Genomic DNA, 10,769 nt, shown 5'->3' with positions numbered 1-10,769 from the left:
TACGTCCAAATTGTGTAACAAACGTTCCTTCTTTGAAACTGGATTCGGACATAAAGAAGGTACAACTATCTCCTGGTTAATATTTTTGTTAGAAACAACCTTAGGAAGAAAACCAGGCTTAGTACGCAAAACCACCTTATCTGCATGGAACACCAGATAGGGCGGAGAACACTGCAGAGCAGATAACTCTGAAACTCTTCTAGCAGAAGAAATTGCAACCAAAAACAAAACTTTCCAAGATAGTAACTTAATATCTATGGAATGTAAAGGTTCAAACGGAACCCCTTGAAGAACTGAAAGAACTAGATTTAGACTCCAGGGAGGAGTCAAAGGTCTGTAAACAGGCTTGATCCTAACCAGAGCCTGAACAAATGCTTGAACATCTGGCACAGCTGCCAGTCTTTTGTGTAGTAAGACAGATAAAGCAGAGATCTGTCCCTTTAGAGAACTTGCAGATAATCCTTTCTCCAAACCTTCTTGTAGAAAGGAGAGAATCTTAGGAATTTTTATTTTATTCCATGGGAATCCTTTCGATTCACACCAACAGATATATCTTTTCCATATTTTATGGTAAATCTTTCTAGTTACCGGTTTTCTGGCCTGAACCAGAGTATCTATCACAGAATCTGAAAACCCACGCTTCGATAGAATCAAGCGTTCAATCTCCAAGCCGTCAGCTGGAGGGAGACCAGATTTGGATGTTCGAATGGACCCTGAACAAGAAGGTCCTGTCTCAAAGGTAGCTTCCACGGTGGAACCGATGACATATTCACCAGGTCTGCATACCAAGTCCTGCGTGGCCACGCAGGAGCTATCAAGATCACCGAGGCCCTCTCCTGATTGATCCTGGCTACCAGCCTGGGAATGAGAGGAAACGGTGGAAATACATAAGCTAGGTTGAAGGTCCAAGGTGCTACTAGTGCATCTACTAGAGTCGCCTTGGGATCCCTGGATCTGGACCCGTAGCAAGGAACCTTGAAGTTCTGACGAGACGCCATCAGATCCATGTCTGGAATGCCCCATAATTGGGTTATTTGGGCAAAGATCTCCGGGTGGAGTTCCCACTCCCCCGGATGGAATGTCTGACGACTCAGAAAATCCGCCTCCCAGTTTTCCACACCTGGGATGTGGATCGCAGACAGGTGGCAGGAGTGATCCTCCGCCCATTGAATTATTTTGGTCACTTCTTTCATCGCCAGGGAACTCCTTGTTCCCCCCTGATGATTGATATACGCAACGGTCGTCATGTTGTCTGATTGGAACCTTATGAATCTGGCCTTTGCTAGTTGAGGCCAAGCCCTGAGAGCATTGAATATCGCTCTCAGTTCCAGAATGTTTATCGGGAGAAGAGACTCTTCCCGAGACCATAGACCCTGAGCTTTCAGGGATTCCCAGACCGCGCCCCAGCCCACTAGACTGGCGTCGGTCGTGACAATGACCCACTCTGGTCTGCGGAAGCTCATTCCCTGGGACAGATGGTCCAGGGTCAGCCACCAACGGAGTGAATCTCTGGTCTTCTGATCTACTTGAATCATTGGAGACAAGTCTGTATAATCCCCATTCCACTGTTTGAGCATGCACAGTTGTAATGGTCTTAGATGAATTCGTGCAAAAGGAACTATGTCCATTGCTGCAACCATCAACCCTACTACTTCCATGCACTGCGCTATGGAAGGACGAGGAACAGAATGAAGAGCTTGACAAGAGCTTAGAAGTTTTGATTTTCTGACCTCTGTCAGAAAAATCCTCATTTCTAAGGAATCTATTATTGTTCCCAAGAAGGGAACTCTTGTCGACGGAGACAGAGAACTTTTTTCTATGTTCACCTTCCATCCGTGTGATCTGAGAAAGGCCAGAACGATGTCTGTATGAGCCTTTGCTTTTGACAGGGACAACGCTTGTATTAGAATGTCGTCCAAGTAAGGTACTACTGCAATGCCCCTCGGTCTTAGAACCGCTAGAAGGGACCCTAGCACCTTTGTGAAAATCCTTGGAGCAGTGGCTAACCCGAATGGGAGGGCCACAAACTGGTAATGCTTGTCCAGAAAAGCGAACCTTAGGAACTGATGATGTTCTTTGTGGATAGGAATATGTAGGTACGCAATCCTTTAGATCCACGGTAGTCATAAATTGACTTTCCTGGATAGTGGGTAGAATCGTTCGAATGGTTTCCATCTTGAACGATGGTACCCTGAGAAATTTGTTTAGGATCTTCAAATCCAAAATTGGTCTGAAAGTTCCCTCTTTCTTGGGAACTACGAACAGATTGGAATAAAATCCCATTCCTTGTTCCTTTATTGGAACTGGGTGTATCACTCCCATCTTTAACAGGTCTTCTACACAATGTAAGAATGCCTGTCTCTTTATTTGGTTTGAGGATAAGTGAGACATGTGGAACCTTCCCCTTGGGGGTAGTTCCTTGAATTCCAGGAGATAACCTTGAGAAACTATTTCTAGCGCCCAGGGATCCTGAACATCTCTTGCCCAAGCCTGAGCAAAGAGAGAGAGTCTGCCCCCCACTAGATCCGGTCCCGGATCGGGGGCTACTCCTTCATGCTGTTTTGTTAGCAGCGGCAGGCTTCTTGGCCTGCTTACCCTTGTTCCAGCATTGCATCGGTTTCCAGGCTGGTTTGGGTTGTGAGGCATTACTCTCTTGCTTAGAGGATGCAGAATTAGAGGCCGGTCCGTTCCTGAAATTGCGAAAGGAACGAAAATTAGACTTATTTTTAGCCTTGAAAGACCTATCTTGTGGAAGGGCGTGGCCCTTTCCCCCAGTGATGTCTGAAATAATCTCTTTCAATTCTGGTCCAAATAGAGTTTTACCTTTGAAAGGGATGTTAAGCAATTTTGTCTTGGATGACACATCCGCTGACCAAGACTTTAGCCAAAGCGCTCTGCACGCCACGATAGCAAACCCTGAATTTTTCGCCGCTAATCTAGCTAATTGCAAAGCGGCATCTAAAATAAAAAAGAGTTAGCCAATTTAAGTGCGTGAACTCTGTCCATAACCTCCTCATATGGAGTCTCTCTACTGAGCGACTTTTCTAGTTCCTCGAACCAGAACCACGCTGCTGTAGTGACAGGAACAATGCACGAAATTGGTTGTAGAAGGTAACCTTGCTGTACAAAAATCTTTTTAAGCAAACCTTCCAATTTTTTATCCATAGGATCTTTGAAAGCACAACTATCTTCGATAGGAATAGTAGTGCGTTTGTTTAGAGTAGAAACTGCCCCCTCGACCTTAGGGACAGTCTGCCATAAGTCCTTTCTGGGGTCGACCATAGGAAATAATTTCTTAAATATAGGGGGGGGAACAAAAGGTATGCCGGGCTTTTCCCACTCCTTATTTACTATGTCCGCCACCCGCTTGGGTATAGGAAAAGCGTCGGGGTGCACCGGAACCTCTAGGAACTTGTCCATCTTGCATCATTTCTCTGGAATGACCAAATTGTCACAATCATCCAGAGTAGATAACACCTCCTTAAGCAGTGCGCGGAGATGTTCTAATTTAAATTTAAATGTCACAACATCAGGTTCAGCTTGTTGAGAAATTTTTCCTGAATCTGAAATTTCTCCATCTGACAAAACCTCCCTCATGGCCCCTTCAGATTGGTGTGAGGGTATGACAGAACAATTTTTATCAGCGCCCTCCTGCTCTTCAGTGCTTAAAACAGAGCAATCGCGCTTTCTCTGATAAGTAGGCATTTTGGATAAAATATTTGCTATGGAGTTATCCATTACAGCCGTTAATTGTTGCATGGTAATAAGCATTGGCGCACTAGATGTACTAGGGGCCTCCTGCGTGGGCAAAACTGGTGTAGACACAGTAGGAGATGATGTAGTATCATGTTTACTCCCCTCATCTGAGGAATCATCTTGGGCAATTTCATTATCTGTGGCAGTACTGTCCTTACTTTGTTTGGACGCTATGGCACAATTATCACATAAATTTAAATGGGGAGACACATTGGCTTTCATACATATAGAACATAGCTTATCTGAAGGTACAGACATGTTAAACAGGCTTAAACTTGTCAACAAAGCACAAAAAACGTTTTAAAACAAAACCGTTACTGTCTCTTTAAATTTTAAACAGAAAACACTTTATTACTGAATATGTGAAAAAGTATGAAGGAATTGTTCAAAAATTACCAAAATTTCACCACAGTGTCTTAAAGCATTATTAGTATTGCACACCAAATTTCAGAGCTTTAACCCTTAAAATAACGGAACCGGAGCCGTTTATAAATTTAACCCCTATACAGTCCCAGCTATAGTCTTTGCTGAGACCCAACCAAGCCCAGAGGGGAATACGATACCAATTGACGCCTTCTAGAAGCTTTTCCAGCAATTTTTAGATCCTCACACATGCATCTGCATGCCCTGCTCTCAAAAAACAACTGCGCAGTAATGGCGCGAAAATGAGGCTCAGTCTACAACTAGGAAGGCCCCCTGACTGGAAAAGGTGTCTAACACAGTGCCTGCCGTTTAATAAACGTTCCCCAAGTTTATAAATGCAAATTGTCAGCATAAATATGAATAAAATGCCCAAATAAAGCAATCGATTTAGCCCATAAAAATGTCTACCAGTTTTTTAGCCCATAATAAGCCCTTTATTCTGTTTGTTTGACTAAGAAAATGGCTTACCGGTCCCCATGAGGGGAAATGACAGCCTTCCAGCATTACATCGTCTTGTTAGAAATATGTCTAGTCATACCTTAAGCAGAAAAGTCTGCTAACTGCTTCCCCCAACTGAAGTTACTTCATCTCAACAGTCCTATTTGGAAACAGCAATCGATTTTAGTTACTGTCTGCTAAAATCATCTTCCTCTCACAAACAGAAATCTTCATCCTTTTCTGTTTCCGAGTAAATAGTACATACCAGCAATATTTTAAAATAACAAACACTTGATAGAAGAATAAAAACTACATTTAAACACCAAAAAACTCTTAACCATCTCCGTGGAGATGTTGCCTGTGCAACGGCAAAGAGAATGACTAGGGTGGGCGGAGCCTAGGAGGGACTATATGGCCAGCTTTGCTGGGACTCTTTGCCATTTCCTGTTGGGGAAGAGATATCCCACAAGTAAGGATGACACCGTGGACCGGACACACCAATGTTGGAGAAATGGCGTCTACTCTAATGGGTATCAAACTGTACAGGATAACCCTATCGTTACTGCCGCTCTGCACTGAGAGCCCCATCCCCCGCCGCAACAGAGGAGAAAAGGCCCACGCCCTTAAAACAGACAGAACAGAACGCACTTTAATAAAAAGTGCAACGCAATGTAAGCTGAGAATGCAACCCTCTCTAAAAGTAATTTAACGCCGCCATCTGCACCAGTAAGTTAGCTTAGAGTTGTGAAGCGGCCATGTGCACAGGAGCCCCTCTCCCACAAGCTCCATAATAATGAAGCGCCCTAGATGTGAGTCGCATATGCAGCCATCATGCAGGTACCGTTGTTTAAATAATTGTAGCGGCAATACTAACAACTTAGGGAAAGTTTATAAGTGTCACACTATTTAGCTCTACAGCCTACATGGGTATTGAACCCAGGATTACTGGCTTGTATCGCGGTAAGTTATCTCTGAGCAACAGGTTAGTACACCTACACAAGGGCAGGCCCTAGAGATATGAGTATACCCAGATATGAGTACAATTAAGTCCCAGCCGGCACGGATGCAAAGAAGGAGCAGACAAAAGGTGGCCATATTAAATGTGCACCCTCCAGTACAATAGAGCATCAGCCAAGATTCTCCCTTTGCAAATAAATTTTGTGAAAGGGGAACTCACCATATAGTCTGCACATAGGGGCCCATAGGGAATATGAAAATCTTGGCATGTGAGATATAAGCGTGCGGAGGTCTCAGATTAATTTCTAAAGAGACACGTAACGGCCGCCCCAGATGTATGGCCCTAAGCATAATATAAGAGACTGTCACTCCTATAATATAAAGGGAACCGTTATTCTATATAAGGAATTAACTTATGTCCCAAATGCTTATAAGGAGCCCTGTAAAGTAAAAACTCCACTGCCCATAATATTCCTGGCATGTGTCTATTGAAAGGGATAGGTACTAATCCCATCCAGGGATCCTTGACCTTAGCTCCTTAAGGCACTTACCTGGTCTGTTGTAGGGCAGAAGCACTTCTAGGTGTAATAGATTACCATATTTATCAGGGACCTGTAGAGAAAGAAAATACAGAGTATAATACAGTAGCATAATGTTAGAAATAAAGCAAAGACTACCTCGCTGCTTTCTAACTGCTAACAGCCACCATTACTCTTACTAAATAGATTGACATGGACACAGCATAGCCCCTAATCCTTGTTTGCAGGGAAAAGAACCCATAAAAGGATTAAATATCTTCAGACACCAACTTCGCACATCCTCCATTGACATAGCAAAGAGAATGACTGAGGGTTATGGGTAAGGGAAGTTACACTTAACAGCTTTACTGGTGTGCTCTTTGCCTCCTCCTGCTGACCAGGAGTTGAATATCCCACTAGTTATTGGAATGACACTGTGGACTCTCTATGTCATAGGAAAGAAAAAACATAAATTATGCTTACCAGATAATTTCCTTTCCTTCTGTACAGGGAGAGTCCACAGCTGCATTCATTACTTGTGGGAATACAGAACCTGGCCACCAGAAGGAGGCAAAGACACCCCAGCCAAAGGCTTAAATACCTTCCCCACTTCCATCATCCCCCAGTCATTCTGCCAAGGGAACAAGGAACAGTAGGAGAAATCTCAGGGTGAAAAATGTGCCAGAAGAACAAGTTAAAATTTAGGGCCACCCAACGGAGAACATGGGCGGGAGATGTGGACTCTCCCTGTACAGAAGGAAAGGAAGTTATCTGGTAAGCATAATTTATGTTTTCCTTCTTAATACAGGGAGAGTCCACAGCTGCATTCATTACTTGTGGGAAATTATACCCAAGCAACAGAGGATTCTGAATGCTAACAGGAAGGCAAAAAAGAAGAGGCGGACCCCATCTGAGGGCACAACAGCCTGCAAAAACCCTTTCTTCCGAAGGCTGTTTCAACAGAAACAACAAAAAATGTGTAAAAAGTGTGTAAGGAAGACCAAGTAGTCCACCCAACAAAACTGATCCATAGAGACCTCATGTTAGAGGCCCAAGAGGACGTCGCTGCTCGAAAAACTGAGACGGAAACCTCTGAGGAGGCTTGCGTCCCGAGGACTCATATCCCAAGCGGAAGATACTCCTCAACTAAAAATAAGGAAGTTAAAGATGTCTTCTGACCCTTACGTTTCCCAGATAGTAAACAGAGAAAACTGTCTATTCTGATATAGCCTAAAGATAAAACTTTAAGGCACAACTCCATATTATGTAGAAAACATTCCTTCGCGAAGGAGGAATAGGATATAAAAAATGGACCACAAATTCTCGACTGAAGGTGCGATTTGGCACAACCTTAGGAGGATCCAACTAAGTATGTCTTACTATTGTGGAACACCCGAAAATGAGGGTCGCACTGCAAGGCCGTAAACTCAGAGACTTCTGCACGCAGAAGCATTATCGAGACTTAAAGACAACCTCATGCATAGGTACAAAGGTAGCCCAATGCAGAAAAACCATAAGAGCAAAGTCCAAAACCCCAAGAAGGAGCATCAGAACTACACACCGGCCTGAACACAGTCAGACCCCTAACAAAAACAGTATGTCCAGAAGTTCAACGAGCCTCTGGAGCCAAAAAAACAGACAGGACCAAAACTGTCCCACCAAGGAACTAGCAAAGAGGCCCTTCTCCAGATCATCCTGAAAGAAGGATTCCTGGCAGGCCTGATAGTGTGCCAGGACAACTCCGCTCTTCACAGTCTAAAGGGTCCTCCACATCTATGATAGATGACGAGGCACCAGCTTACGTGCTTTAAGGAGGGCACCAGAACCCCTCAGAAAAAAACGTCTCTTCGGCTAAGACTAAGCAACATCTCGCAGTCCTGCCTCAGAGAAAAAAAGGACTTGAGGAAGCAACGAGACCTTGTTCCAGCAGATCCCTGTGACAAGGTAACCTCCATGGAGGCGAAACCACTAAATCGGGAACCACGATCCATGCGGCCTCAACGGATCAATCAGTATCACTGACGCCTGTCCCTCAAAGAAAGAGTGATATGGCTGAAAAGGAAAAATTGAAAAGAACCACCAAGGCACCGCTAATGTAGGCATTAGCTCCGCCTGAGGAACCCTGAACCACAACCCATAATGGGTAAATTAGAATAGAGATGGGACTTCCTGAGGTTCTCATTCGGCGTCCCCTTCCAGCTACAATTCAGATAAAAGGAATTTCTCTAGATAACATCCGTCCCGGATGATCACCCCCGGAGAGAGGGATGCTGACAGCGAGCAGCAGTGGGCCTCTGCCCACTACCAAACCTGAGATACTACCCTCAACGCTAGGGAGTTTCATGTCCTCAGAAGGAGATCCAAGTCAGCAAAAGTAAGACCGACTAGAATCCCTATACTGGGATGAACCTAGTAGACTAAACCCTCAGAACCGAAAAGATTCTGAAGATCCAAAAAGATAAATAGGGGGGGGGGGGCTCTGGTTTTCCTGGTCCCCTTAGGCACACCCTCACCAACCAGACGGGCTTGCGACCGAAGTCAAAACTGCCCCGGGAGATATAAAATAGATGTCCCACAAGACAGGGAGGTCTTGACAAGGACACTGGAGAGCTAAGCTGTAAACCAGTAGTCCAGGTAAATCTGCAAAGACAATTTGAAACAGTTCCACTACACTGCCTCAGCACACACACCGAACCTTCGGCTGGGATGAAACTTGGCAAAAGGAATGAAATCCAATATGGACCTCATGACAAGTCATCACCCCCCAACACAGTGCTTAGCGATGGCCTGAAGGAGGTCTGGAGGGCACGACCTGAAGACGCTAACCCCCAAGAAAAGTCTAACTGGCTAAGCAGGCTAAATTAGCATCCAGGAATCTACCCTGGTGACTACATCAGAGAAACTCTGGTCTAGATCCATCTCTGAGGATCGAGGAAGACAGATAAAATCCCTAAAAGTCTTCTATTCGACGAGACAATGATAATTTAAACCAGAATCGTCAAGACAAGGGAAGCTACCGTTAAATCTGGGTTCTGGCCACTGCCAAAATAAAACCCCAGATCCTAAAAAAAAAAAATTAGAATCAGTAGCGACAAAACAAAGTACTGGAAGAGCCGGTCCATAGGAACCGGAAAGTCCCCAAAGGAGGAATGAAAAAGGTATGATATCCTTCCTTGACAGTAAACATGCACTGTTCCTCCGTACACCAGGTAGAGTGTACCTTATAGTCTCCCTCTGGAACATGGAGGCCTTGATAAGCTTTGCTTAAGTACTATAGGACGAAAATAGGACGGGAACACCCCCCTTCTATTGGACCACGAAAACAACAGCGGCTTGAATAGTATCCCAAACCTCACACTGCGATAGGCACTGGGAAAATTACTCCAAAGGAGAACAAAAACCCGCACCCGCTTGAAAAAGGCTTCCCTCTCTTTGTCGGAAAAACAGGATCAAGAGAAGGAAAAACTTCCCTGGAATGCTGGATTTGAAGTCTATACGATCCTGAATCTAGTGCCTAAAAAAGAAGAAGGCTATAGTCAGTCCCTAACACGATCCAAGATAGGACCTGAAACAGGTCCCTCCTCTCATCTAGGTTAGATGGGCCTGAGGCGGTTCCAAAACCACCTGGATAGCTCGGGTCATCAAAACGGTAAAAAAACGCAGAAAAGCGGAACCAAATTAAGTCTCTCTCAAGCAGAAGGAAAAAGTAGACTTAAAAGTCATATCTGTCAGAACGACTCAAGGTCTAAACAGAAAAAACCTGAAGCCCTATCTAAAATATCGAGGGAACCATCACCTCGAATCGAGACAGAGATGCTTCGACAGGAAATCTCCAGAAAAAGTATCCTGTATGACGGAAAAATCTTCCTAAAAAGAGTTTCCTCAATAACCAAGAGCTCTAAGAAAAAACTATCCTTAAACAGATTAGAAAAGCAATAGGCAAGCACCCAAAAAATAAAATAAAGTGATAGTAAAAAAATAAAGCCAAGAGGAATGTGCAACAACACAACTCCCCTACAGAGCCCGGAACTGGGATTCTAAGAAAATAAAATAAAATAATTTGACATAAAGGAATAGGATCTCCATCCTCCTCCACCCGTCTTTATCAAGTTCGATATCTGATTTAGAGATCTGAGATTCAACTGGCAGATCAGTACTGGGAATCTCTAATATCGTCAAAACATCTCTCAGGAGCAAGCACAGGCGTGTCACTCTAAATCTAAAAGCAAAGTCCTCCTCTGCCAGAGGAATAAAAGCAGCAGACTGACCCAGGAGGTCCGTTCTCTGAGGCCTCAGAGAGAACCACATCCCCAGATGACTGATCGAATACAACCGTCAATTTACACGATGCTCCCTGGGCAGGAGTGCATGGATTAACCCTTCATTTGCGCATAGCAGTACTAGGCAAAACCGCTAAGGCCGCAAACATGGCCATACAGAACTGCGCAGTATCGTCTGGTGAAAAAAGGCCCCCTCCAGGCGGAGGATTAGCGGTACCTGGGGAAGCTGCATGTGTAGGATCAGATGACTAAGGGACACACCTCACGGGACAAAGAGTGATCAGAGGCGGAAGGCTCAGTGGTATCTAGCATCTCAACATTGGTTGATGAAAACACCCTGTTGTGGCATACGGAACATAATTGAGAAGGCTGGACTACCCTGGCCTCCTCACAATAA

The sequence above is a fragment of the Bombina bombina genome, chromosome 1, assembly GCF_027579735.1.
Source record: "Bombina bombina isolate aBomBom1 chromosome 1, aBomBom1.pri, whole genome shotgun sequence".
NCBI lineage: Eukaryota > Metazoa > Chordata > Amphibia > Anura > Bombinatoridae > Bombina > Bombina bombina.
The sequence above is the reverse complement of the archived record's forward strand: the minus strand, read 5'-3'. Positions refer to the sequence as shown.